The sequence below is a fragment of the Filicampus tigris genome, chromosome 14 (genome assembly GCF_054856515.1).
Source record: "Filicampus tigris isolate MCC_2025a chromosome 14, RoL_Ftig_1.0, whole genome shotgun sequence".
Classification (NCBI taxonomy): Eukaryota; Metazoa; Chordata; class Actinopteri; order Syngnathiformes; family Syngnathidae; genus Filicampus; species Filicampus tigris.
Window position 1 is genome coordinate 20,783,023 of NC_141230.1, and position 27,082 is coordinate 20,810,104.

Sequence of the window (27,082 nt, forward strand, 5' to 3'; positions counted from 1 at the left end):
CATTCCCACTCCTTCATTTTGTCTTCCACAACAAGCAGCACAACAGCTGCTCATGCAGCCCCCCCCCACCCCGTTGGACTTCAACCCGGCGGCGGCGGGCCGCTATCGTTCCCCGTCAGGCCCCCCCCCCCCCCCACCCCACACACTTGATGTGGTTTGGGAGGACATGACGGGGCCCGGTGGGGCCCCCGAGTGATCAGTCGCGGGAACATCTGAAACCCATCGGGCCACAATTAAAGAGCGCGAGAAACGATGGCGAGCAAACATGGGCCGTTTCCACGGCATCAAGTCAAACATTTGCATGCGTGTCATGTGTGTGCGTCTCGGTGCCATGTGTGTGACTTGCGGTTGGGCGCCACAATCACTCGCTGTCGCTGTTGCGCCGCTTTCCCAGCCCGAGCGGTGACCGAGCACTTCCACATGTTTTCTTGCCACCTAAATGAGAGCCATCGAAAGCCACAAAGACGACGTCGAGAAAGCGGCAGTGGGGAGGAGCAAAGTAAAAGTACTCGAGTCGATTTTGGGGTATTTGTACTTCGAGTACGGGGGTGCCTTGACGTGCGCGTTTCATTCGTTCCTCATATCTCAAGTCAACTTTTCTTAGTGAAACTATTAATTGGTTGCAGAAGTGACAAACTGCCCTCCAGGGTAATGTATTTTATTACAACATTAAAAAAAAATTGGTTTACACTACATTTTGTGCAGCACTGTAATTCAGTGGGCATTGTGCTGCTCCCTCTGGTGTACGCACATTGGCCACTAGGAGGCAGAATGATAAATGCAGCAATACGACACATGGATTTCATGAGGAAAGCAGGTGATTAGCATGTTTTTCGCAGAGGATAAAAAAATATATATACCTACGAGTATTATTCTATGCTCTGTCTGCAAATGTTGCTACTGTTTGTGTTCAAATAAGTATAACGTTTTTGTTTGGGTAATAGGTTGGTGGACAATGTGCACATCCACGAATTCATATCAGTAGACATGAAGAGATCAGATTTAGCAGAAAGCTAATATCCATCTCTTAGCTCTTTCGTTAGCCCGTCTGCGATTTTACATTGTATGTTAGTATTAAGCTAGCGGTAGCACTGAAACAAGTTGATGTTAGCCTCGGCGGCTACATTGATAGCATGCCTTATTTGTAATGGAGTATTATTATAACACTAAAATGACAGCGGTTTGAATTTTTTTAATTTTTCTATCCAATTAAAAAAAAAAAAAAAAAAATCAAAACGAACTGATGAACATACCTGTCGCGCGTAAATGTTTCTAAATTTGCACGGTGTGCACACCAGGGATGGGCACCACACTGCCCCTTAGAGGCCAACGCGCACAGCAGGAATGGATGGTATTTGTTTTTCTTTTCTTTTGTGGCAAAAAGAATAGAGCGTTCAACATGAAAGTTTGAATGGGCATAAGGCTATGATGGTACTTTTGAGCAGCTGAGTTTTAATAGTTGAATGAATACTAACTTTTCGTAATAATCGTTTCATTAATCGTGATGTCAATATCAATCAAAAATAATCGTGATGATTATTTTTTCCGCAATTGCCCAGCCCTATGTTATGCTAGTTCTTGCTAACATATCTAAAAAAAAAACAAAAAAAAAAAACATCCCCACGATTGTGTGTGTGGAAGTTACGTCGGCTGCACTGTAGCCTCATCAGACATCAAAGGCAATAAAGCGCAGAGTTGATTGCCATCTTCAGATGCAATCAAAACAAATCAAGCCACCCAACATAAGCGAGCGTGTTCTTTTGCGTCTCTCTTTCGGCCTCATAAATGCAGGCACACGCACACACAATGTGCTTGCCGTGGCCTGGGCCCGGGCCGGCCGGGACGTACGGCGCGGCGGCCGAGTGGCGCGCTTTGCTGTGGTCTCGGCGGTAGAGGCTATTTTACAAACATCCATTGCAACTTCCCATGACCCGCAGCTTTCATGGGTCACATTTGTCCTCCAGTGAACCCAAACATTACCTTTTGCTATAGCCCGGCGTTTTTATTTATTTAATTTTTTTTTTTTGATCACGTCATCTTCCGAATGACTGAATGAGGCGCCAATATGATAATATCAGGCCACGTCAAGGCTAATTATGCTCGCCGTGGTTTTGGGGTTAAATTGCGCTGTGTTGTCAAGTCATCGTTGGTTTAAGCGGCTTAATCGTGACCCTTCATCTTTTTGAGTGTTTACGCATGTGTGTGAAGGAAGGGGGGGGGGGGGGGGGGTGGTGGCCGAGGCAAAGTGCATGACGCAGCTTGTAGGGGAAGGTCAATAAATTTGGCTTTACAAGACATAATTTCCACCAACGCTGAACAATCCTCGACATGTTCATCTGCGTTGAGAAATCGGTCTGTGCAAAGACCTTTAAGTGCGGCTTCCAAAAAAATTCCAAGGATGGAAGACAAGGCTGCAAAATTGTGTAAAACTCAAGCCCTTGCCTCCACTCTCAAATGCACCTGAAACCACACCCAACTCAACTGTCAATCAAATAGCACTACGGACACCTGGAAAAATTGGATGCTACTTCATCTGGCGTCTTGAGGGCCCTGACCTCAAGGCAAAAATGATCCGCGCAAAATGATTTTCTAATCACACATTGATAAAATAAGAATTAAAGTGATTCATCCATTGACTTTTCTCAATCTCGGGGGCTGACGTTTGATCCAGCACCGAGAATGAAATGACCCGGAGGAATGAGAATATTCTACCAGTCTATGTACTGCTAGCTTAGCATCGCTAGCTGCAAATCCGTCCGATGACTCGATTTATTCCATCGAAGAATTGTTTAGGCGAATCGATTGTACAAAGATTCAATAGTGACAGCCCTAATGTTAAGCCTGGACATCAGATAAACATAAATGTGAAGGCACCAAATTTATAGCTTCACTCGAGGATCAGTCCGATTGGTGAGATTGTAAATTACAAGGTTGGGAACAATAATAACAATCATTCACTATATCAACCGCCACATTACGGGATCACATTGCTGCAAATTGTTTGGACAGGCGCAATGATTCTTTGTCATTTGTAACACCACACCAACAATCTCCTGAAAGCTTAGCCGGCGTTTTGTCGTGTTTCTTGTGACGTGTTTTTTTTTTTTTTTTTTCCATTCAGAGTCGTCGTCCAGCTTCTCCCTTGTGCAGTTTTTTGGCCCGACTCAAAGTTACTTGAAAAGATGTACGCCGTTTATGTGAAATCTCCAATCTGGGCACTTTTGTGTTTTCCTCATGGAGGCAGACAGTAGTTTCCCCAGTGCACAGGCTCCACTGACAAAAACAACATAAACCGCATGGCCAGGCGCAGCGAGGCTTGGCTCCTAACACACTGGACTTACAGTAACAACATCATCATCATCGTCGTCGTCGTCGTCGTCATCATCATCATCGTCAGCTGCTAAAAAGCCGTCCAACGTGTGTGGCTGCAGCCGACTGGCCGCTTAACATTGCGGCTCGATCCCCAAACATCCGTGACAAAATGATAATGTCGACGGTATCCTGATTGAAATGCAATAGTCAGGAAGACTTTCCAGTTCCCCTCCAAAACATTTTTGTAATGTTTTATAAAACGGAAAATAGCACATAGTGCTTTATAAAAAAAAAAAAAAAAAAAAAAAATAGCTTCATTAAAGAGTATTAAGAAAAAAGAAACCGTTTTTGCATTGTGATTAATTCAGTGTTTGTTGTCACACACCGCTAGATGGATGCTATTTGTTAGCCTCTCTATGGCATTCCCCATTATGTGTTAGCTAGCAGACTTAAAGGCAGAGTTGGTGGTTGCATTACACAATCTGGAATTGTCTTTGTTCTATGTTTACTTCGATCGCAAAACTTGACCTTCATTAGGCTGAGAACTCTGCCTAATATTTTGGTTACCTTTGACCTGCTTACCTTTGGAAATATTGGTTGGATCATTCAGCTCCTTGTGCTGGTCCAGTTGCTTATTGACAATCACATGCTCGTCGTAACCATGAACACATTTGATCATGTGAAAAGTTAGTTTGGGATCTTTCAGGATTAGATACCAACTAATAATGTTGCCAATGACTGGTTGACTTTTCTCCCGTAAGTCTTTGACCTCAAAAACGTTGCACGGGGCCTTGTTTGGAGTCACGTGAAACGGCTTTACCTGGAGAGAGCAGACGGTGTGAGAGAACACGAACACGATAGGGACGACGTGGCGGTCGGTGGTGCGGGAGTGGACACTCAATTCTGCTTTCGGTCCAACAACGGACGCGTCAAAATATCAAACTACGCCGTTCCGATTAGCGTGAGTTTATTTAAATGGCGGCAGGTGTGTGCCGACGGCCATTTAACACGTGTTTGAATGTGATCGGTTCATTTTAAACATGGCAACATTCCGGTTATGAGGGTGTGCAGTCTTTTGCAAACCACATTATTTCCCTCGTTTGCTAACACTCTCAAAAATATTTACAATATGTTTTTTCAATGTAGTTGTCCTGGTTTATCAGTCACGTAAATGGTGAAAAGATTGCAAATAACACAATTAAACAGGGGTGTGTAGACTTTTTCTGTCCACTGTGTCTTCTAAAATACACATTTCTTTATATTTGCTTTATTTCTTAGGAAACAAAACAAAGTTGCCATGCTGTACCAACCTCACTTTTTTTTTTTTTTTTTAATTGAAATTGAGGCGCACCGCTTCACAACGACCTAAGGAGGGCGCAATTTCCTATGGCCTTTTTTTTTTCCCCCTGAAAGCACCACTGGCTTCAACACCTGCTCTCCAGATGTGTTCTCCCAAGGAGAACATGAGCTCAATTTTCAAACTTTGCGGTGTCCTTTTCAGTCTCTCCCTCTGTCTCATTCACTCACTTCTCTTCCTCAGCTCATTTCTAGTAAAAGTAAATACTACGGGATCAGCTTTGACTGCGCTGTGGCCTTTGGTGCGTTTAAGCAGCTAAGCGTAGTTCACTGCGATCATTTAAACGCCACTGCGGCAACACAAATGTTCACTTGCATGACATGCCATGCAGTGATTTTATTATTTACATATATTTTATAACTAGATGACCCTCCCCACACTCTGATGAACCTTTCCCAGACGAGGCAAGGCAGTTTTCAAAGAACATCTTTTTTTTTTTTTTTTTTTTTTTCTAACCTGGATTTGAAAGTATTAACACTCTCGGGGCTAACTTGACTTCTCTTGGCAGCTTATTCCGCAACAGCTAAATGCTGCTTCTCCATGTTTGCTTTGAACTCTGGGTTCCACTAAATGACCCAAGTCTGCTGACCTCAAAGCCCAACTGGGGTTATATTCCATTTGCAGTTCTTTCATGGATTCGAACCTAAACCGTTCAGTGATTTAGAGACCAGTAGCGGAGCTTTAAACAGTAAGTCAACCCAAACATATTTTTTACCAGAATATGTTCTATGCAGGCCCACTTGTTGAAACGAGGCATTCTGATAAATATTGCGTTTAATAAGAGTTAATCCACCTGTTTTTAGTGATCACTGGGGGCGGCCATTTTGTCACTTATGTTGACTGAAAATGACATCACAGTTGCTCAGAGCTTAGATCACGACCTTCAGAGAACAGGTCAGCCACGATTGGTTGTTCAGTGACAAAATGGCTGCCCCCTGAGATGGCTAAAAACGGGTGGATTTTGCTCATATTTCATATTAATCATATTGCCTTGTTTCAACTAGTGGGTGTGCATAGAACATATTCTTGGAAAAAAAAAAACATGTTTGGGTTGATTTCCGCTTTAAAATCTATTCTACAGCTGGCTTGGAGCCAGTTTATCGAATATTTTTAGAATCGGCTATTCTCCCGCTCCTCCGTTGCGAATTGACGTAACTTCATAAAAATTCATTTGAGATAAGGCTCCATCTCACCTTTGACCCCAGTGAGGACAAACCATTGAAAATGAAAGTCGACATGTTGAGTTCTGCTGACTGTAGCACAATGTCCAAAAGGAAGGTTCAGACTTGGAGCCCATCGAAAACGTGCCCATGTGGGATGAGCATGAACATGAACATCCAACCCTGGCGAGCACCGACCTCACGTTTGTGTTTAAAAACTGGCCAAATCTTGTCCAAACCTTCCCCCTTGCTGCACGTCAAGTATATCAAAGTGAGACTTCTCAGATCCTCTTTAAGCAGAAGTCAGAATTTATAATAAGCATTGCTCCCGAGAAACCACAATCACCCTAAAGTGCCTGCATAACCTTTTTAATAACACACTGTAATTGTGCAATGTTAGTTGTGCGATATTACTCAACCTCTTGCCGCGCGGCAATAAGCATTCTTTACGCCACGCTAACCGTGGCCTGTTTGCAGGACGTTTTTAGGAAAATGACAGTCAGTGCATGAAATGAATTTGTACCCTGTCACTCATCAGATAAATCCATCCGCTTTCAGCAATCGAAGTAGGCTGACATTTCACGCGGCAGCGCCGCCTGCGGTCGACTGAAGTTGGTGTCAAAGTGCCCTCGGGCACGCATTGCCGATGTCACCTGTTTTGTGGGTTGGAAAAGGAACTTACAGCCATTGGTTTCCGTAGGCATAAAACGCAGGATGGGAGAGAATTGACACATTCGGTAATCTTTCTAATCTCTTTTACCAAAACGAGGCTGAGCTTCAAATACTTTCTGTTTTCTCTTCTTCTTCCAAATGTTGAATACAATAGTGTGCTGCCACCTAGTGGCAAAAAGCGGAAACACCAAAATCTGCAAAAGAGTGGGACTGCAAACCAGGGACCTGCGATGGAGGGAAGTGTCCTGAAATTTGGGAAAGCGTTAAACAGAGCATTGTCAATTCAACCTCCTAAATGATTTATCTTCTTTATAAATCATGCGTTAAATCGCATTCTCCGAAGAAAACATGAAGAAACGGCCATTACGTCACCCTTCGCCTCTCCTTCCCATTCATTATAGACAATTGACCAAAAGGCGCATTTTTTCCCCCCTTAAATATGTTTATACACTTCTTCACCAAAGTGTTCCGTAACTGAAATATGTAATTTGTATGTTTTTGCTGCAGAGAGAAGAAAAGGTGGGAGTGCCTACACGCAAGTGTTTTATGGGCCGTGTAATGGCCTGGGAGAAAACTAAAGGCCTCGGCTAAAGGTAACAATGAAGTGATCGGTCGGCCGGCAAAGTGTCCTGTGATTTTCGGTCGCTAGGTCTTAGTCCTTTGCCCTCGGTGCAATTATCCCCGTGTTTGTAATAAGCATGTGGCCTTGCCTTTGAAGACACGTCCACTAATCCTGTAAGCCTGCCCAGGGAGTTGGAGGCAAAGACAAGTAGACAGGAGACAACAATGTGTTGAACCTATTTTTTCTTTTTTTTTTTTTTGGGATCGTTTCCTATTCATTAACAGCAGTACAAAGTAGCATGCAAATAGTGAGGGGGGGGGAATGGCTAAAGGGGAAAAGCCAGGTCTTTAATATTTGTCAGGAGAGGGAAGCCACAGGGAGGGTGTTTCCTCTGGCCCCCGGGCCAGAGCTGCGGTGACCGCTGCCTGCCTGCCTGCCTGCCTGACTGCCTGCCTGCTTGCCTGCCTGCCCGCCCGCCTGCCTGCTTGCCTGCCTTCCTACGAGTGAGGATGTTTGATCCCGGGAGCCTGGGATCCCTTGAAAAGCTGCGCACTATTCGCTGAGGTTGGTTGACTTTTGGACGCCGAACAATCGAGTGGCCAGAAGTTTGGCGGCGACGGCGCGCAGCTGCTCCGGAGCAAACCGCCGCGAGAGCCGCTCAAGGGATGGCTGGGGGAACGGCCACGGAACTGCGTGGAGAACCGCGACATGTGCTCTAGCCACAATTTACAGAGCTGCGTGTTGTGAAATAGATATCAGATAGTAAGTTATTTTGGAAACTGTACATATAGGGTGTGAATTCTACCAGAGCCAGGAGCCGTGAACTGCCTGTAAAACGGTTTCACGTGCGCTTGCGTATCATCTCGTAAAGCGTTTCACGTACACTGGGGAGAAAGTTATGGGGGTCCAAATGCAAAAGCAAATCACCTTCTTGGAATGAATTTAGTAAAATATTATATTGTATTTCAGGGGTCCAGGTTCAAGCTGATACTATTTTGTTGAAGTAGTCCAAGTTAGTATAAATCGAGCAGATGGGAGGCTAATTTGGAAGGCGGTTTTACCATCTTAGTATGGCAAAACTAGAAAACTCCCAAGAAAAGAACTTTCTTCATAAACGGACAAGCCTAGACAAAGTGAGTGTAAAACCCTTAAAACCAAATACAATTCATGAATATTCTACTGTATTTTTAAAGACTAAAATATTCAAGCAAACCACTAGCATAATGCTAACATAATGCACGACGCCACCCTGGGCCAGCGTCTGTCAGCCCAACGGTGAGCAGACACGGCTTTTCCTTGGACATGTCCACTGTTTGCGACATGAAAAACAAATCTGGCCGCATTTTTACGATTGTGCGGGAATTCATGACCTCACTTGGCATGTATCTTTCCGTTTTGCCGTGACTCACATTTCTCACATTGGTCGTAAGCCTCCTTGTAAAAAGTAGAAACTCTGCAGTCATGATAGAGCTTTTCATGTTACCACGACTTACTTTTGCATTCTATTTGTCACGTTATTTATTATTATTTTTTTTAATATACTGTATTATTCCAAGATTTCAAACATCTGAACATGATTTTGCACGGTATTAAGGTCAGGAGTCTTCAATCCTGTTCCTCGAGGGCCGGTGTCCCGCCTGTTTTCTCATCTCTCCCTGCTACAGATATTCACCAAAGGTCTGCAGAAGCTGGACAACGATCCTGATCATTTGAATCAGATGTGTGTTGCAGCAGGGACAGATGGAAAACAGGTAGGACACCGGCCCTCGGGGAACAGGATTGAAGACCCCTGCGTTAGGCCATCAATGTATACATTCTGCTACACAACATCCTCATTACTTTCTTGTCTGACAATAAAACTAGCTCTCATTGTACGATGCCGGTCTTTTCTACTCCGCAACAACCATAATGATCGTTGTAAATGAATACTTTCCTGATGGTCACCCAAACCTGACCATTTCCACTAGGAGGTAATTGGGCAAGCATCACGGTTATGTTTTGATCGCTTAGTTTTTTGGCTAGCTAGCTAGCAGGATAACAGAAAATGGATAGTGGGGTTCCACAAATCGTCGGAGGGAGGGAGAGATGGTTCGCCGGTAGAATTTTCACCTGCCATCTTGTGATTGGTTCTGTTTACCGAGTAGATTTTCTCTTTAGAGTCCAGACACTTATTAATTTGCCTGCTATTTTGCTGTTCAAAGTTGGATGTACTCGACTTTAACGCGGTTCTAGCCAGACGTCCGTGAAAAGTGGACTCGATCACCCAAGCACTTCATTGCGGTGTTAAATGCGCCAGTGTCCATCTTAGGTTAGCTTAGCATGGTTTCTCTGTCTTTCCATGTCATCTCTTTGCGAGAACGATACTTTTCAGAAATGTACCGTATTCGCAGCCACGTAAGCGATGATCACTAACTTAGGAGCGTCTCTGCTTTGTGTTTAGCTGCATCAGTAGCCAGCCGAAGCTCATCGCTAGCTAACCGGTGTGGCGTACTAAGCTACTCCCGACTGCCACGTTGCTCCACTTTCACGCACCTGCGTCCAGCCTCGGGACCGTCTCAGCGGTTGATTTTCAGTTTTGCTATTCAGTGTGTTCTGATGAGGTGCAAAATGCTAATTCTGCTTCACAAACTATGACGCGATACCGCTTATTTGGAGGAGTGGTCAAATGGCGCTATTTTAGCCAGGAATACGGAAATAGTTCGGCTTCCTTGTCAGTCTTTTCACATGTTCAGCAATTGAATCTCTGAATGGACTTCACAGGGTCTTGAAATGACTTCCAGGCCACATCTATACGGTGAAACAAATAGTCAACATTCCCAGAGGGATTGCTAGTGATAGCGGTGTACCATTTTGGGGTAAGCTAGCAGCTGTTTCTCGTATCTGCAGCAAAGTTTTTCCCAGGCTATGACCATGACACCCAAATCCATAATGATCGGTATGGCCGCACATTGTACCACCGTGCGCACCCACGTGCATGCGCGCCGAGGATTCCCAGACATTGTTGACGACGCGCCGAGCCCGGCGCTTCCGTCACCGAGCGTTGAAGGAGCGCACAGGCGACCACATCAGGGTCTCCAACCCCACCCTGCTCACCCACAGCATAGTCAACAGGCAAACACAAAGCTTGCCCCGCCTCACTGCGTTACTCACAAACGCAGGATGAACTAAGTCAAATATGCTTGGCTCTATATGCAAATACACTCAGCAACCACACACACGCACACGCACGCACAAACAGTTGCATACTTAGGCTGACCATGATCATATGGAATCAAACCAGTAATGCCTTTTTAACTATGACATTTTGTTGGTTGATCCTGGTTGATGTTCTTGTGGTTGCGGTTCATCTTCGAGAAATGTTAAAAAAAAAAAAAAAAATGTGCAGAAAGAATGTCGCTTACATTTCAACCAATACTCCTTTTGGGAACCGTACGAATTTAATTAGCTTGTTTTAGTGTTCATCTACCTGGATACAATTGGCACATTTCTCTGTTTTGATTTGGAGAAAAAAAAAAAAAAATCCCATTCCTGAAGCTAGATAATGCCCTTGAAATCCTTCTAACCAGTAAATCATCACAACGCTTTTGCTGTTTTTGTAACCAACATGAATCAACATGAATCAATCGTTTGCTTAGTAGAGGTGTAAATAATCTTCCCAAAATAAAATAAGAAATAAAAAAAGAAGAGAAAAAAAGGTCTTTAAATTCAAACAATTAGAATTTATTTTTTATTTTCATTTTTTAAGTATGACAGAAGTACAGTCAAAGTGAGGTCAAATCATGAGGTACGTTTCATGTTCCTTCCTTGGTGTTAAAGCAAGAACCACTATATCACAAAATATGACATCCAAAGTGACCCACATCAGCAGAACGTGTGGGAATAGCTATTTTCTTTTTTTGTTTTTGTTTTAAACCTGTCTTGTGCAATTCCTCCATGTGGCACCGTTGCATTTGCACAAACCATTTATCTCAAAAGTTTAACGTGCGTAGTAAAATCTAGTTGGCAGCATCACAATTTGTAAAGGAAAAAAAAAAAAATCTATATTAAAATGCCAACTATGGGCCACTCAAGTATAGCGACATTGTAATCATGCATTTCCTGTGGAGCTTCTCCGACTTGCATAAGGCCGAGCACTGAGTCCAATTGGTGTTCAAGCCACTTTAGATTCCCAAACCCTGAAGTCATTTTCTTCAGAGTGACGATGACTCCGTTTGACCTCGCAGGGGTCAAACCTATTTGAGAGGTTCTAAACTCGTAACTGGTATTCTTTCCCCGCTGTAATTTAAGCAATAAATGACCTGATGATTGTGACAGGGTGTTAATTTATGTGGCCAACAGCATCCAGCTGAGTAACCACGCAACCACCGGACGGGGAACACAATAAAAAGCAATAGCAAGTCAACAAAACACAAAATAAAACAAATGACGTGAATCGGCGATACCATGCCAACAATGAAGACACAATTTCCAATGCATCAAACACAAGTGGTAACGTTGTACATTTTAAAAGTGTAATTCCATGTTATTCTTGAGCAATTCATTTTTTTTCCCTTGAGCAATTTTTGTTTGTCACATTGAGCCGCTCCTCATATGATTGCGTATACTTTTACGTACACATTTAAGATTTTCCAGCCCCAATTTTTCAAAACGATTTTTATGGGAAGTTCCAAATGCAACCCGTACCCTCCTCTCCTCCTTCCACTTGGCAAAAGTCCCAAATCCCATAGAACCGGAGGCCGCATTAGAGCCTTGTGCTGAGAACCTGTTGGACACCCAGATAAAGTTGCAGAGATTTGTTACGTTAACAAAAGGGCAATATTGAGTCAAGATCTCAAACAACGTCTTTAGGCCAATTTGTCAGCTCTGCGACTGAGTGTGTAAACTTTCCTGTGAGAAATGATCGGCCCTTCCATGGCCGTCATCTGGATACAATTGTGTCATTACGCCGGCGTCCCGCCTCTTCAATAGTCCGAACCAACGTCCATGTATTTTCTCCCATCTCAGAAGCCGCAATCGCCGTCTTCCCTTTTCTGCGTGAGGCTTCCAACGACAGGAAGTAAGGTCGGTCCCGTCAACGGCGAGCGGGACCTCCTTTGACCTTTGACCTCACTTTGTGACTGCTATATCCCAACGACGGTGACTCAACACAAACACCCCCACGGACCCTTACCGTAAGTCGAGGCTCTTGTTCCAGTAACATTTTAATATCAAGTGAAAGAGTTTGCAAATGTCAACAGCTGGAGGGGCTTTTGCAAGAAAGAACCCCCCGCCCCCCACACCCCAAATAAAAAGCGTTGGCCTGAACAAAACAACCTGGGATGGATTATAAATAACTCTTTATGATAACACATTGTGATACCTAATACCTTGAGCGCATCATGTGACTGTTCTGGTTTACCGCCAGTCCCTTTAGTTTACAAAAGTTGTTTGTGAAGATGAACCCAAGCCAATCAAAGTAACTAAAGCGAGAGGTGCTGGTACTGATATCGGGGCTTGATTTGATATCTTGGAAGTTTCTAAAGGTTATCCTCAGCAAATAATCCCGGGTGGAATGACTTCAGGCGTTTTGGAGCTGAAACTAAGGCCCGCTACACATAGAAGGATTTGTCACATCTTGAAATTCTGTTACAGATCCCATACATGAAGGTTAAAAAAAAAAAAAAAAATTGCCTCTAACGTTAGAAGCCGAGTTCTGCACGGCACTAATTGTACTTCAAAGTCTGCGGACTGTTATTACGGTTTGATTTAAAGGAAGGAAGTTCATAAAATGTTTTTAAAATACCCGGTAATATATTTTGGGGTTTTTTACTCCACAATGCTTACCGTGATGTTTTTTTTTTTTTTTCCTTGGCCACAAGAAATACGCAACCCCCCCCCCCCCCCCAAAAGAAACTAAAAACTACCACTAAAACTAATAAAAGTAACCAACACGCTGTTGAAACTAACCACATTTAAAACACGAGACTCAAAACGAAAATAAAAACCAACTATGACGAGAATTCAAAACTTTTCCAACCCTGCATCACATGATCCTTCAGCAACGCATAAATTGCGGCCATCTTACCCGCGTCTTTCAGAGGTTTGAGAGCTGGGCGTTGTGGATCTAAAGATATTATACCCGACCATTTTTTTTTTTTTAAATATCTTTCATAGATAAGCCGAGAAGATAGGCTTGGCCATTGAACTAATCATTTCATCGGAGTCCTCAAAGGCGGCAAGTCTCCATTCATTTGATGGGAGTAGGCCTCACCCTATCATTTTGCCTCAGCCCTCATCACAGGTTACTTAATCTCCCCCCTCAATCAAAGTTGATGCGAAACGCGCATCGTAACCGTCTTGAACAGCCCGAAAATGTCGCTCGCTGGCACCGCTCGAGCGCAGTTCATTTTCCCGAGAAATGACACAAGCGTCTCGTCTCGCCTGTTCCCTTGAGCAGTTTTTCAGTCCAGCGCAAATATTTGAACTTGGGACCGTGTTTGATTATAACCTCAGGGGTGCACCGACACGCCTTTTTGTTTTTTGCGGCACGGTATTGAGAGGATATGAGAATTGTCACCAGGCTTTTCAGTTTCGCCAAGTACTTCATTTGAATTTATTTCGTGCCTTCCTTTGACACTTCTCAAGAGAGAAGTTTTGGGTTCTCGTCTTAGGCGCGCAACATGAATTGAAGCTGTTTTGCTCCAATTCTTTGGACTGCGTACCATTCCCAATTCCCGGCAATCGCAAATATTGCTCTGCATCTGACCCGCACGTGCCAAAGAGAGCAAAGGAGACATCAGAGAGAGACGGACTTAGTCTGGATTTGAGTTGCAGAGGCCGGAACCACAGAGAAAGCCTCTGCGGGTGCCGCATCTCTCATCCTCACGTTACGGCGATGGGAAGAGATTTCTGGCCTTGCCGGCAGATGTGCTCGCTGGCCTGGCGTCGCCGCACAAATAGACAAATCTACAAAATAGGAACGTGAAATTTCCCAACATATGAATGGAACGAACTCAAAGGGTACATTTAGTCTTTATGAAATAAAAAGATGAAGGCAATTGGAGCCACAAAAAAAAAGGTCTTAAATGAAATCCACTCTCGCTTTTACGCTCCCGAAACAGCACAAAAAGGCCAGCGAGCAGAGACGGCATCAAAAACCGCAATGCGCTTCCTCAAGGTCAAAGTGGAGTTGTTGTCGGCGGAAATCTGGCCGGACGTGCGTGATGGTTCTTCGCAGTCCTCGCAGGTGAACGTAGATTGAGATTGTGAGCCCCTCGCGTGTCGTGTTCCGCCGTTCTTTCTGTCGTGTTTCACCACAATTTGTCACCTAGAGTCTATCCCAAAAAAATCACTGAAGTAAATGTAGGACGTTGTTACCCAGACCCGCCATTTTCCATTCAATAATATTTACAGACAGTCGGGATGTCCTGTGGCTAAAGCTACTCAGCTGTTACACTTTGGGTCATTTTGAACTTTGAGAAATACAATACAAAATCAAGTGAATCGTTTTTCATGATGAAACCTCTTCTCACTTCTTGAAAAGCGAAAATTGATTTTCGTCCAAAAATGTGGACCATTCATCCACGTCTTTGTCTCAATTAGTTGTCTTTTTTTGTTGTCTTTTTTTGTTGTTGCTATGACCGTCCCTTCAATTGAACCTGATGTCTCCAGCTTGGTTTCTATACCGTCCTCGGGCGTCCCCGCCCGCCACTATCGCTACCTTGTCCCGCTCGTTCTCACGCCTCCACTGGAAAGTCCCCAAAGTGAAGCAGCAGCAGCACCGGGAGCCTCGACAGTGTTTGGGTCACACTGGTGAGGGGAAGGCACGCTACCGGCAGCTGGCCGACCACATTAGAGGACTTTTTCCCCCAATGTGTGTTCACTTGTGTGTGTGCTGGTGTATGCATGTGTGTACAATAATAAGTGCCCTGCTGCCTGTAAGCCACAAAGCAGCAGCTGCACAGGCGTGCAGATTAGAGGCTTGCGCTGCACTGGATGTCCCAACTGAGCGGTTAGATGGATGGAGGAATCAACAGACGGACGGACGGACGGGGAGAGGGGCTGGAAACCGGTGGCTGACCGAGCTCTTCGTCTCAAATCTTTCAAGACACCTGCGAATTGTTGCAGTCGAACTAAGTTTGATCTGACAAAGAGCTTGACTAGGCACAGTCAATGTGTCCAAAGTCTGTCCGTCCGTCCATCCGTAGTACAAAATATCAGGCGCCGCCCACCCCCCCCCCCCCCCCAACATCCCTCAGGAGCTCTTCCGAGTGAGCCTCTTTTCTCCTGAGGTGTCGCAAGGCTGGATTTAACACTGCAGGTCCCGAAACCTCATCCGATCATCTAAATGCCTCATATCTGATACTTTTGATCATCCATTTCCATTTTGCCCATATCGGACGGAACGCACCAAACAATCCCTGTACCCAAATCGCATGGACGGTAAATAATTCCACAAGCATCAACACTGGGCTGTGACAGCCCAGAAGTAAAATACACAAAGATAAGATCTTTTGTTGATCCTCGGATGGGCAATCCAGATGTTACGGTCATTCAGTGTATACGGAGATCATTAATTCACATTGATCTCTTTCAAAACATAAAACCAGTCCATGTCATTAACATTGCTGCAGCTTAGCTTTCTGTCAGGAGACCAAACTGCCAGTCCTTTTCGCACCTTTTTGAGGGTTGGATACATGAGGTCCGCTTTCATTGGCAGCGAATCCAATCGGCTGCGTTCACGCCCACAACGGCGCAGGCTGGATTTGCGCTAGAGCCCCCGTATGTCGGCTGCCGGCTGTTTTCCACCAGTGGCCCCGTTGGCGGTGAAATCAAACGTGACGTCCTATTTCGTTGGCCGACTTTTCACACTTGCTTTTTTTTTTTTGGGAGAGTAACCGCAGCATTGCTCCACTGGTCGGCGTCTGATGATGGACACTCAAAAGCAGCATATTTACATCGTATTTAAGGGTCCATGCTTTCGCTGTAGTTTAGCGATACCGTGGATTTTTTTTTTTCATTCATCCGCATTTGTATTGATAGGGCAAACGCCAATGGGCGTATTTTGTGACGTCTCGCTCGTATTTGACGCTGGCGTTTGCATTTTTGTTTGTCCGATTTGTATCCACATTTGTAAGAGGCCTGATTCCCCTCTGAAGATATTTGATCCCACCTGTTTTTTTTTTTTTCTTTTCCCCTTCATAACATCGGCATAATACATATTGACATTGTGCCACTTGAGAGCCCTACAGTGGAAATGTGTCGCCAGAAGCACGCTGTGCAAAGTCAGCCCAAGACATGCGGTTGGCGGTCAACCTGCAACTCAGGTTTTCCTGGACCATCCTGGTGCGATTGGCGCAGCATGCGTTCAGATCCCGGAGGTTCTTCTTTCCGGTTACTGCCCAGCATTGGTGTTGAAGTCCCTCAAAAAAAAAAAAAAAAAAAAAAAAAAAAAAAAAAAAAATGAAGGACGCATCCACAACCGCTGTTTGGGGCATAAACGCAAACTATGGCCGGAGCAAGTTCCCTAACCGCAAATTGCAGGGAAATTATCCTCTCGTTCACCAAGGATGACTAATAAGCCCACACATACTCCCTGCCTTTTCCCAGCGGCAACGCCACCGTCTAACATTGCCCCGGCCCTCTCCATGGACGTAAGCTTGACAAGTTGTAGCTAGCTAGTTGTATGTCCCAGCGAGAGTGACGCCGGTAACGTGTTACCCGATATTGGCTGCTGTTTTGAGGAATTAGTAATCCGATGCCTTACTACAGTAATCTAGTTAAACCTTTAAATCTTACTCCTTATACATTGGTGTTAAAAATGCACTTCCGATCAAGTGTCCACAAAACCATCCATCCATCCATTATCGATAGCGCTTACCCTCACGAGGGTCGCGGGGCGTGCCGGAGCCTATCCCAGTTGTCTTCGGGCAGTGGGCGGGGGACACCCCGAACTGGTTGCCAGCCAATCGCAGGGCACACAGAGACAAACAAACAACCACGCTCACAATCACACCGAGGGGCAATTTAGAGAGTCCAATCAACTTAGCGTGCATGTTTTTTGGAATGTGGGAGGAAACCGGAGTACCCGGAGAAAACCCAGGCAGGCACGGGGAGAACATGCAAACTCCACACAGGGAGGCCGGGATCGAACCCACGACCTCTGAACTGTGAGGCGGACGTGCTAACCAGTCGACCACCGTGCCGCCCTTCCACAAAACCAGTTGTCATTTTTATTTCAAACGGGGTTGTTGGCGTCCGCTGAAAGTAAGTCATAAAGTAATTTAGAATCTAGCAGTGATGTAAAGTAACTAAGTTACTTTTCAAGATAACCGCCGCAACTCTGCTCAGGAATCAGAACTCGTTTTCATGGCTGCCTCCTCCTGTAGCCCACCAAACGATGGTCCCGACTCCAATACACAACGAATAAAGTAACTTCTAATCTGGCGTAGTTACTTACTAACGCAAGTAATCAGTAAAGTAACTAAGTTACTTTTCAAGATAACCGCCGCAACTCTGCTCAGGAATCAGAACTCGTTTTCATGGCTGCCTCCTCATGTAGCCCACCAAACGATGGTCCCGACTCCAATACACAACGAATAAAGTAACTTCTAATCTGGCGTAGTTACTTACTAACGCAAGTAATCAGTAAAGTAACTAAGTTACTTTTCAAGATAACCGCTGCAACTCTGCTCAGGAATCAGAACTCGTTTTCATGGCTGCCTCCTCCTGTAGCCCACCAAACGATGGTCCCGACTCCAATACACAACGAATAAAGTAACTTCTAATCTGGCGTAGTTACTTACTAACGCAAGTAATCAGTAAAGTAACTAAGTTACTTTTCAAGATAACCGCCGCAACTCTGCTCAGGAATCAGAACTCGTTTTCATGGCTGCCTCCTCCTGTAGCCCACCAAACGATGGTCCCGACTCCAGTACACAACGAATAAAGTAACTTCTAATCTGGCGTAGTTACTTACTATCGCAAGTAATCAGTAAAGTAACTAAGTTACTTTTCTACTCCGGAACCAGAACTCGTTTCTTGCTTCTTCCTGCGGCCCACCAAAGGACGGTCCCAAGTACGGTAGCATGTTGGCCCCCCCCCAGGCCTGGAAAAGGTCTCAGGCTGTTGTTCTGGGAAGCCCTCACATGTAGGAATGAGTGCTATGATGTGATCTCATTGCCGTCATTTCACAGCAACGCGCAACAGTCATTTTGGAGTCATTAACATGTTGTTCTTATTTAAAGGCAGTCTTCAACTGCAGTGACAAGGTATGATTACTCCTGTTCACTTTTGCATTCAAGCACACAAACTGTAATTACCGTCCATCACGAAAACGGTGAAAGTCAGACTTGGAAATGATCCTCATCGGGGCAATTACGGTATTTGGCATTTGTTCAAATGCTCACGCTGTTTACCTTTGCCACTGGGGAATTGTGGCGCAGTCCAACATCTTTTTTTTTTTTTTTTTTAAACAGAATTGAATTCCTGATCACATTCATTTCTAAACTCACCTGCCTCGGAATCGTCTGCACAATTGAAAGAGAGTCAAGAACAACCGGATCCCCCCCCTCCAAAAGTTCCACTACTCCGAGTGAGTGATTGTCTTTTTATTCTTGGTCTCTCGTTCCACTGGGGAAACGCTGTACTTGTACTAGTTATTTATTCAGAAAAATCACAGTGCGGTTTAGGGCGGCGAAGCCCTCTTACATCAACTCTCTCTCGGATGCATTCAAACCACATTAAAGTGAGACTCGGTTGCCAGCCGCACAAGGCGCTCTGTCAAGATGTTGATGTGTCGTGACTTTGCCCACCTTTGCATAAAACACACCGTGTGGAAATTCCATTTGGAGCCGAGATGGCCGCCATGGGCCGATGAGGTTTCGCCTCCCGGGACGAAGGAGGCTGTCAAATGCTCCCATTTCGTGAGTCGTTTCAGTGAACAAATGCAAAGTCACACTTGAGCAAAACACGCAAATATTTTTAGACTGCGGTACGGTGTACATGGAAGAATATGTGACGGTTCAATCCATTGCCTAAAGAGTAAAAAGCACCACACGCGGAGATGCTATTCAGCATTCTAATTAAGCGAGCGAGCTGAAAAGCTGAGCTATGTGGTTGCTTCGAATATGCAAAGTGTAGTTCTCTTTGTTTTACGTTTAGTTTGACAGCAAACGTAAACCACCACGTGCCAAACCGCCGCTTATTGGGAACTGGGTTGAGTCACTTCCCCTTCTTCAGAATTGTCAAACTGACTCACCGAAAAAAAACACCGAAAACACAATACACGCGTACCATTTCTTCGTTCGAATCTCAAATGATATTTATCAACTTGCACTCCCGATAAGTCGAATTAGGTTATACGCATGGCGATTTTTTTTTAACATCCGCATCGATTCGCGAACGTTGGCGCCCCCCCGCACGACGATGCTTGATGGGCCTTCGAGGGCGCTGACTGCAATTGAAAGAGTCCGCATTAAAGCCCTGAAGCGATGATGTCAGTGGCCTCGCTCAGAAAGGAATGCAGCCGCTTCCATGGAAGGACCTCGTCACACCATTTCGCGTCATCACCTTCATTTTCTAATGAATAGGGTGTGCGCAGGTCACGCCTCATGTGATGCAATCAGGCGCACCATAGAAACACCACTCTTACCTGCGTTCCCTCTAAATATTGTCCGAGTGTCACTTTTCCCCATATCTGTGTGCAAAAGTACCTTTAGTTCCCAATGAATGCGAGGTTTCCGAAATACAAAGTCTATCGGTGCGCATTGAAAGTGAAATGTGCAAATGCATGCATTCGGCACGAGGCGCGTTGGAACACTGTGACGCTCCCTCGGTAACAAGTTGAAATGCGTCCTTATCGCTTCATGATTATGCTATGGAAAGATAAGCGCGCTGCCAGAAATGAGTTGCTGCGCTTCCAATGAGGTCAATCGAAAGGCTTTGAGATCACGTAGCTGCGCACCCCCTGACAGACGCCGAATCTTTTTGTCTGCATTCCTCACACTCTTCTCGGGAGTTAAAACGCATCGGATGCTGGATACAGGAAATGAATAGGTGTGCTTGTGTTGTTTCACATTTAACACTAGATCATAAAAGAAAGTCTATTCAAATTATTGTTGAAATATTTTTTTTTTAAAAATGCATTTATTATTATTTTTTTTTTCTTGTGTGTGGCCTCCCAGCAACGTCCATCTTGGCAAGGAAACGGAATCGATCATTACACTGCTCAAACGTTTATAAAAAAAAATCATTTTCTTTTAATTAAAAGATGCAAGTAAACTTTTATAGATTTTTTTTTTGGAGTGATTCCTAATCTGTGCTCTTGCTCATCAGATTTTTATAATAATCGTAATTATAAAAATCAAGGCTCACCTGTTTTCTGGATTTGGTCATGTGACATCCGCTAGTTGAGCCTTTAAACCCGTATGCGCATGTCGCCGTGTTTTTTCCCGTCAGGGTTCGTTCAAGGTCGCAAACTGTTGCACTGACGTTCGCCGACAATTTGAATGATCTCAAACAGTTTTTCTTGCCTTCAAGAAATTTTGAACACGTTCAAAAGTTGAAGGCGGCAAGAAAAACAGCTTGTGACCATTCAACTGTTTGGGAATGTCTGGTGAATGTCTTTGCAAATGTTTGCAACTGTTTACAACATTGAACCAACCCCGAGCAAATAACAAAACACCGAGATACGGACTTAAGGCACTCTGATGGCATTTTCAGTCACTAGCATGTAGCAGTTCAACGCAAAATGGCCGCCCCCTGACATGTGTATGAACAGGTGGATTTTTCTGAACTAATTAAATCTGAATTAATTCAGTTCCAAACGCCATACTAATCAGAATACCGTCTTTAGACTAGTATGGTCGCACGGAATGTATTACTGTCAAGATTTTTTTTCCTTTTTTTTTTCGCTCGACTTCCACTTTCCAAAAAATACATTTAATTAACATGGCAAAGGAGGTTAGCATGTCGGCGTGGCCCTCCCGCGACTCTTTCAGTTCCTCACGCGGCCCCTTTTGGAAAGAGAATCGCCCACCCCCGCCGTAGACGGCGCGGCCCTGCGGGCTGGTGGGAAGCGGCAGAGGCGGAAAGGAAAGAAGGCAAGTATGTGAGGAATGAAGAGTAAGCTCAGGATGGCAGGTCTGTGCAGAGACAGCATAGGCAGTGAACTCAAGGTGAGGGAGCAGAAATGGCCGCGGGGACAATTCTACAGTACCTCTCTGCCTCCGCACAAAGAATTTGCTACCGATTAAATTAAAGCTAATCGCCTCACTCACACACCCAATATGGTTCATGGCACATTTGCCCCTGTCAGCAAATATCCTCTCAAACGTCTGCAATAGCTCATTTTCAAGACTTTACAAATTGATGCTGAAAATTGAATTCCGTAATGAACCGACGGGGTAGAATGTCATCATGTTGTGTTTCATGACTTGGCCAAAATTCGTAATTGGAGCCGCAGAGGAATAAATGTACCATATCTCCTGTTGGAACAGTAGTCATAATCCTTTAATGTTGCAGTTATTTGGAATGATTCCTGCTGTATAGTCAAGTCAAGTTAAATCAAGTCAATGGGGTGTCCCAAACCATAAAAAGTTCTTTTCAGGTCATGCAGCATTTACAGCAAGTCCAGGCCATACTCTCATGTAACAATTTCCCCCAAGAGCAACTCTGCAAAGACAACCCCAACACCCCCCCCCCCCCCCCCCCAAAAAAAAAAACCCCGACTCATTTTAAAATGTGCGAAAACATTAGCTGGAACGCAATGCGGGCGGCCATTTGCCTCCACCGGTCGAGACTGAGAAAGAAAAGTAAGGAGAAAATTGTCATAGTGTAAAACAATAATGGCCATAATTATAAGTATTATAATAATGACAGCAATTGAGGGTGCCGGTGTGGGCGTCGCGAAGGGCGAACCAGACAGAGTGCGCTCCACCGGAGGCGGAAAGCTTGAGAAGAGCCGCTGAGAGAAAGATAACAGTACAAACCACGGCTGCCGAATCGACTTTGCAATCGTGTGATGGAAACTTAATGAGCTGTCAAAATATCTGACAAATATGGTTTTATGAATGGATGATTCTGCTGACAGCAGGAGGGGAGATGAGTACGCGTCATTGTTGTGCAAAAGAACGTGTGTGTGTGTGTGCGAACAAAGCAACACACAACAAGGATGATGCAATGCTATTGATTGAGCAAACATGACGTTTTGGGGGCTCTGGTGAAAAGTGATGATTTGGGAGGTACGGGGATACGCGACATGAGGCGATGGTGCATTTATTCGGGTCCACGGTCATAATCCGATTTGGCCCGTGCCAACGATGAATCTGCCGCTTCTTGACATGGGCGGTTTCGGCCCGACGCCAGCGATATTATTACGCCAAGCTGAGCTCATGAAACCGGTTGCCGAAGCGCGTACTTATTTGTTGCTCATGATTATTATTTTCACAACTCCAGCAGCAACAGTCACGCCCCACAACACCCCAACGTAAAAGTCTCGGATTTTGGGTTGCCGTTTCATCGGAGGTGTTTCACAAGCCTTGTTGTGTTGTCACAACTTGTTTTTGTTTTTTTCACAAACGTCGTAAAGCACGTCTTTGGCTGTTTGGAGCTCAAAGAGCCCAACGCCTGATTCTCTTGAATGACCCGCTGTAATGCACAGACTCAGATTGAGACAGAACGACTGACTGAGCGGCGTGGCAAGTAGACGCACTTACCCGGCCGCAAGAAAAAAATCGTTCGCGCCAATTGCGTCTCATCAATAGTTCGGTTAAAATGTGTTCCCATTAGTGATATATATTAGCTTGAATAACGGAAGTATGATTAAAAACGATATTTCCATTTTTGAATTTGTGTTCGGAAAAAAACATCTAGTATCGCAGGTGTTGAAATTTCAGAATGGATCATCATAAACAAATGCGACTTCTCATAACGTCACTCGGAGCAGTTTTGACAGAAGTAAAAATGCCCATCTCATTCCTGACACATGTACTGTTTCTTTTCTTTTGGTGTCGTCTGTTCGGTCGAACATTTCTGGCCTTTTGGTAACGTTTGGGTCGGATGAGCGCCACCTGAGCGTCCAGATTACCGTCGCATCGGTTACGTATCTGATTTATATATCCAGATGCGAAAGAGACCTTGGTTGGATTTGAAAAAAAATCTGAATTGTACCGTTCACATTAACATGGAAAAATCAGTTATCGGAAAATCAGACGTAATATGATTATTGCCTGCCCGACTGTATTTGCCCAAGATATTAACCCGAAGTGCTTGTAATTCAACTAGTTAGTTGCTTATTAGTTACACAAGTCGTGCTCATGTCAACCCTCGTCAACCGTTTTTTTTTTTTTTTTTTTTTTCTGATGTTGACTAAAAATTTCCCACTGGAAAAAATGGAAATCATGAAAACTACAAAGTATCTGCTATATTGGCCAACCGTTGCCATCAAGTTCGAAGTATCATAAAACAGTTTTGTCATGAAAACTACAACAGGAAGTATCTGCTATATTGGCCAACCGTTGCCATCAAGTTCGAAGTATCATAAAGCAGTTTTGACAATTTACACGTTACGCTTACACCAACGTTGAACGATTCACAAAGTATAATTGAAATGTAATGCCACTTTTGTTTCGTGTCGTATTCCCGCCAATCATGTCATGTCCAAACCCTTGAATGCTGACTGTACTAAGAATGCCAAAATGAGTCCCACTTTTCAAGCCCTTTCCACCCTATAAGCAGCACTCCTTGGACACGGCGTATCAGCGGCGAGTTTTTTCGCCCGATTCCATTTATAGCTTTGACCCACGTCGATCAATATTTCAGAAAAGCATTTTCTCTACACCGCCGTATTCCCTGCCAGCCTTCGAAAAAAGTAGAACTCGGATCCAGTGGAGCAAATGTCATCTTAGGTCAAGCAGAACATGTTGCAAATGGTGTTAAAAGCATGTACTTGTTGGCCTCTCTTGTCAATAATTAATAAGAGAACTTGCACAAAAAAATGATCCCCATTTCCTCTTCGATCCTTCCCTGGTGGGAGAGCCCATGAATTAGTAACACGGATCAAACTGTAGTGTTAGCGCGGATCAAGTATTTGTAAAGAAGCTGAAAGCACTCGCCTGCGCCACAAGAGAGGCCCTATGAGATAATGTGGACCTGCTTTGCATGTTCCCGCTCCCTGCCGCATTCAATTTTAATGGGGGAATGAAGCAACTCCGCAAGGTATAACACTGATGAATTAGTCATCGACACACGCTGCCTATCTTTAGACAGGAGTCTTAGCGGCAAGTTTCGACAAGCCGCGACCACGTTTCAACTAAGGTACAGTACTTGCCCCCCCCCCCCCAAAAAAAAAAGTAAACCGGATGATACAGTGGTGGCCGACGATTGCGTGCCATTTGAAGGGGACATTTTGTGGACTTTAGAATTGCTTGTCGGCAATGATTTGGGGTGCCTGTGCACCCATGGAAATATTTTTCTCAAAATGTGCCCGTGAGTGGGCCATTTGGCACGTCCGCCCCACTGTTACATAACAGTGCAGCTCATTTGCATAATCACTGCTGCCACATGGGTGTATTGTTAAAAGATGAAATCAACCCAAACATTTTTTTTTTTTCAAGAATATGTTCCCAGCAGGCCCACTAGTTGAAACACGAGTTTATGGAATGAGTTAAGCAGCAAAATCCACCCGTTCTTCGCCATTTTGTCATTTCTGTCGACTGAAAATGACATCACAGTATCTCAGGGCTCAGGTAACGAACAAATCACGACTCAGCTTCAGACAACAGGTGAGCCGTGATTGGTCGTTACCTGAGCCCTGAGACACTGTGATGTCATTTTCAGTCGACAGAAGTGACAAAATGGCCGCCCCCAGAGATGGCTAAAAACGAGTGGACTAAGCTTTATTCCACAAATGAATATTTATCAGAAGTCCCTGTTTCAACTAGTGGGCTTGCATAGAACAAATTCTTGAAAAAATATGCGTGAGTTGACTTCCACTTTAAGTTACGAGTGACCTGACTATAATTTTTTTCCTTCAAGGGAAGTCAACCCTCAAAATTCTTTGATGGCAAGTCTTTCTTAAAAAAAAAAATAAAAAGTATATATATATATATATAAAACTAAGTATGTATATGTCACATTTTTCCTGTACAGTGACAACTATTCTGAGTTTTACAGGCGATGCAGACTTGCGAGTTCATGCCAAGGGATTATAACACGAGGAAAATCTCATTCACCGCCCTAATGTTGTTACAGCTCAAGTCAGTAGTCTCTTTGGGAGCCACTGCTCAAATAAACTCAACACGCAAGCCCAGGCCCGGTGCTCTACCAGTCACGGGCAACAGCTATTCTCATGAGGATTAACAATTGCTTTTTGGAAAAGAAAACTTCAAGTATTTGTCCTAATCCATTCAGGATGTAAACGTGATCATTGGACAACTGAGAGGTGATACTAGTTGTCTACACTTATGACTTATTTCACAGTTCGGAGGATTAGCAGCGCTTTGAATCAAAAGTTGTTGGACAAAAGTGAGGCTCGCATTAGAGGTGTCAAAATTAAGCTAAGCTAAGTGTTAGCTTAGACCGTGTCCACACGTCATTGAGCCACGGTTCTAATAGTTTGCGATTATTATAGTCATTACAGTTTTATTATGTTGACTTTTGGTGGGGGGGTTCATCAGATTTGTTAGTTTTTATAATTTTTTATTTTTTCAAAAATGCTTCATTTTAGTTGAGTCTTTTTTTAAAAAATATATGGAGTATTTGTTGAGTGCTGGATATAAAAAAGGTCACTAAGTATCGTGCAGTAAAGTAAAGCGTATCAAACGACTGTTTGACCTTCCTTTGTCCGTACGGACGTATAGCAATACCAAAATAAATGCACCTAAAACAAAGTCCGAGAGCTCATGTTTGATCTAAAATGTTTTTTCAATTTTACTTATTTTTTACGTTAACTATAATAACCTTGCATTGAGCACACTAAATAGACAAGAAGAGTTCACAACGTCAATGTAGTTATCAGATAAGTGAACAGTTAGCCTAACTGTTTGCTTATCTGTTAACATACAACAGCTAACAGTTAAGCTAGATGTTAGCTTATCTGTAACACACTATAGCTAACAGTTAGGCTAAAGGTTAGCTTATCTGTTAGCATACTACAGCTAAAACTTTGGCTAACCGTTAGTTTAGCAAGTTAGGGAGGAAAACCTCCGCTTGTGCTTAACACACCCTGCGCGACAGGATAAGCTTTTAGTTGTCATCCAAGAATCGGGTCCTTGGTGACTTGGATCGCAAGGGAGGGAAAATGCTCCGATTTGACACAATCATCGGTATGTGTGTACCCCGCTTTAGTTTGCGACGTATAGTGCGTTTGCTCAACAATGCGTTTAAAATCACATTCCCATAAAAGGAAAACATGCATTCTTGTATAAACAATCACGCACAGGGTTGTCACCACACCTTCATACTCACATAAACTATTCAGCAAGATGAGATGAGGACCGTGTTCGCTTCTATCAAACTTTCATTACACTGAAAGATGCACGACGCATGCTACACTCGATGTAAAGATGGTGCTTGCAGAGACGAGCCGGGAGCGAGAGGTGCGGCAAAAGGGGGGGGGGGGGGCTTTTTCCCTTCCCTGACTCTCCACAGTATGTTTGGATAAGAATAGAATCGCCTGACTCGAAAATAGTTCCTTTTTTTTTTTTTTTTTTAAATCTGTTTTGCTTTGAAAGTGTATCTGGAGAATTTGTACACTTGATTCAGTGACTTCATCGCTTCCCTCGAGGCGCAGGAGATATAAATGAGTCAGGGACGCTCAACAGGATTCCTCTCTGCACGCAAGCAGCAACTAGTATGAGAGTTGATACTTGACCACATAGTCATGCTATCTGAGCCCCAAGGAAAAAAAAAAAGTCAGGCAATGTAAAAAACATGGTGGTCAACTAATATTCAATTCTAGAAGTTCATCCATACGTTATCCGACCTGCTGATCGGTTATTTTTGAGATTATTTAGGTTGGATGGGATGCTGTGACTGTTG

General features: G+C 44.1%; 1 long non-coding RNA gene across 3 annotated transcripts in view; it reads left to right on the forward strand.

The window, feature by feature from the left end:
• The window catches only part of LOC147136794 (uncharacterized), an 89,501-nt gene that overhangs the window by 18,687 nt on the left and 43,732 nt on the right, over positions 1 to 27,082 (forward strand). For 2 of the 3 annotated variants that reach the window (XR_015089470.1, XR_015089472.1), the window contains exons 2-4: positions 7,009 to 7,094; positions 12,068 to 12,234; positions 18,520 to 18,635. This is a non-coding gene — a long non-coding RNA (uncharacterized LOC147136794). The remainder of the gene's footprint in view (positions 1 to 7,008; positions 7,095 to 12,067; positions 12,235 to 18,519; positions 18,636 to 27,082) is intronic. The other variant, XR_015089471.1, reaches the window with a different exon arrangement.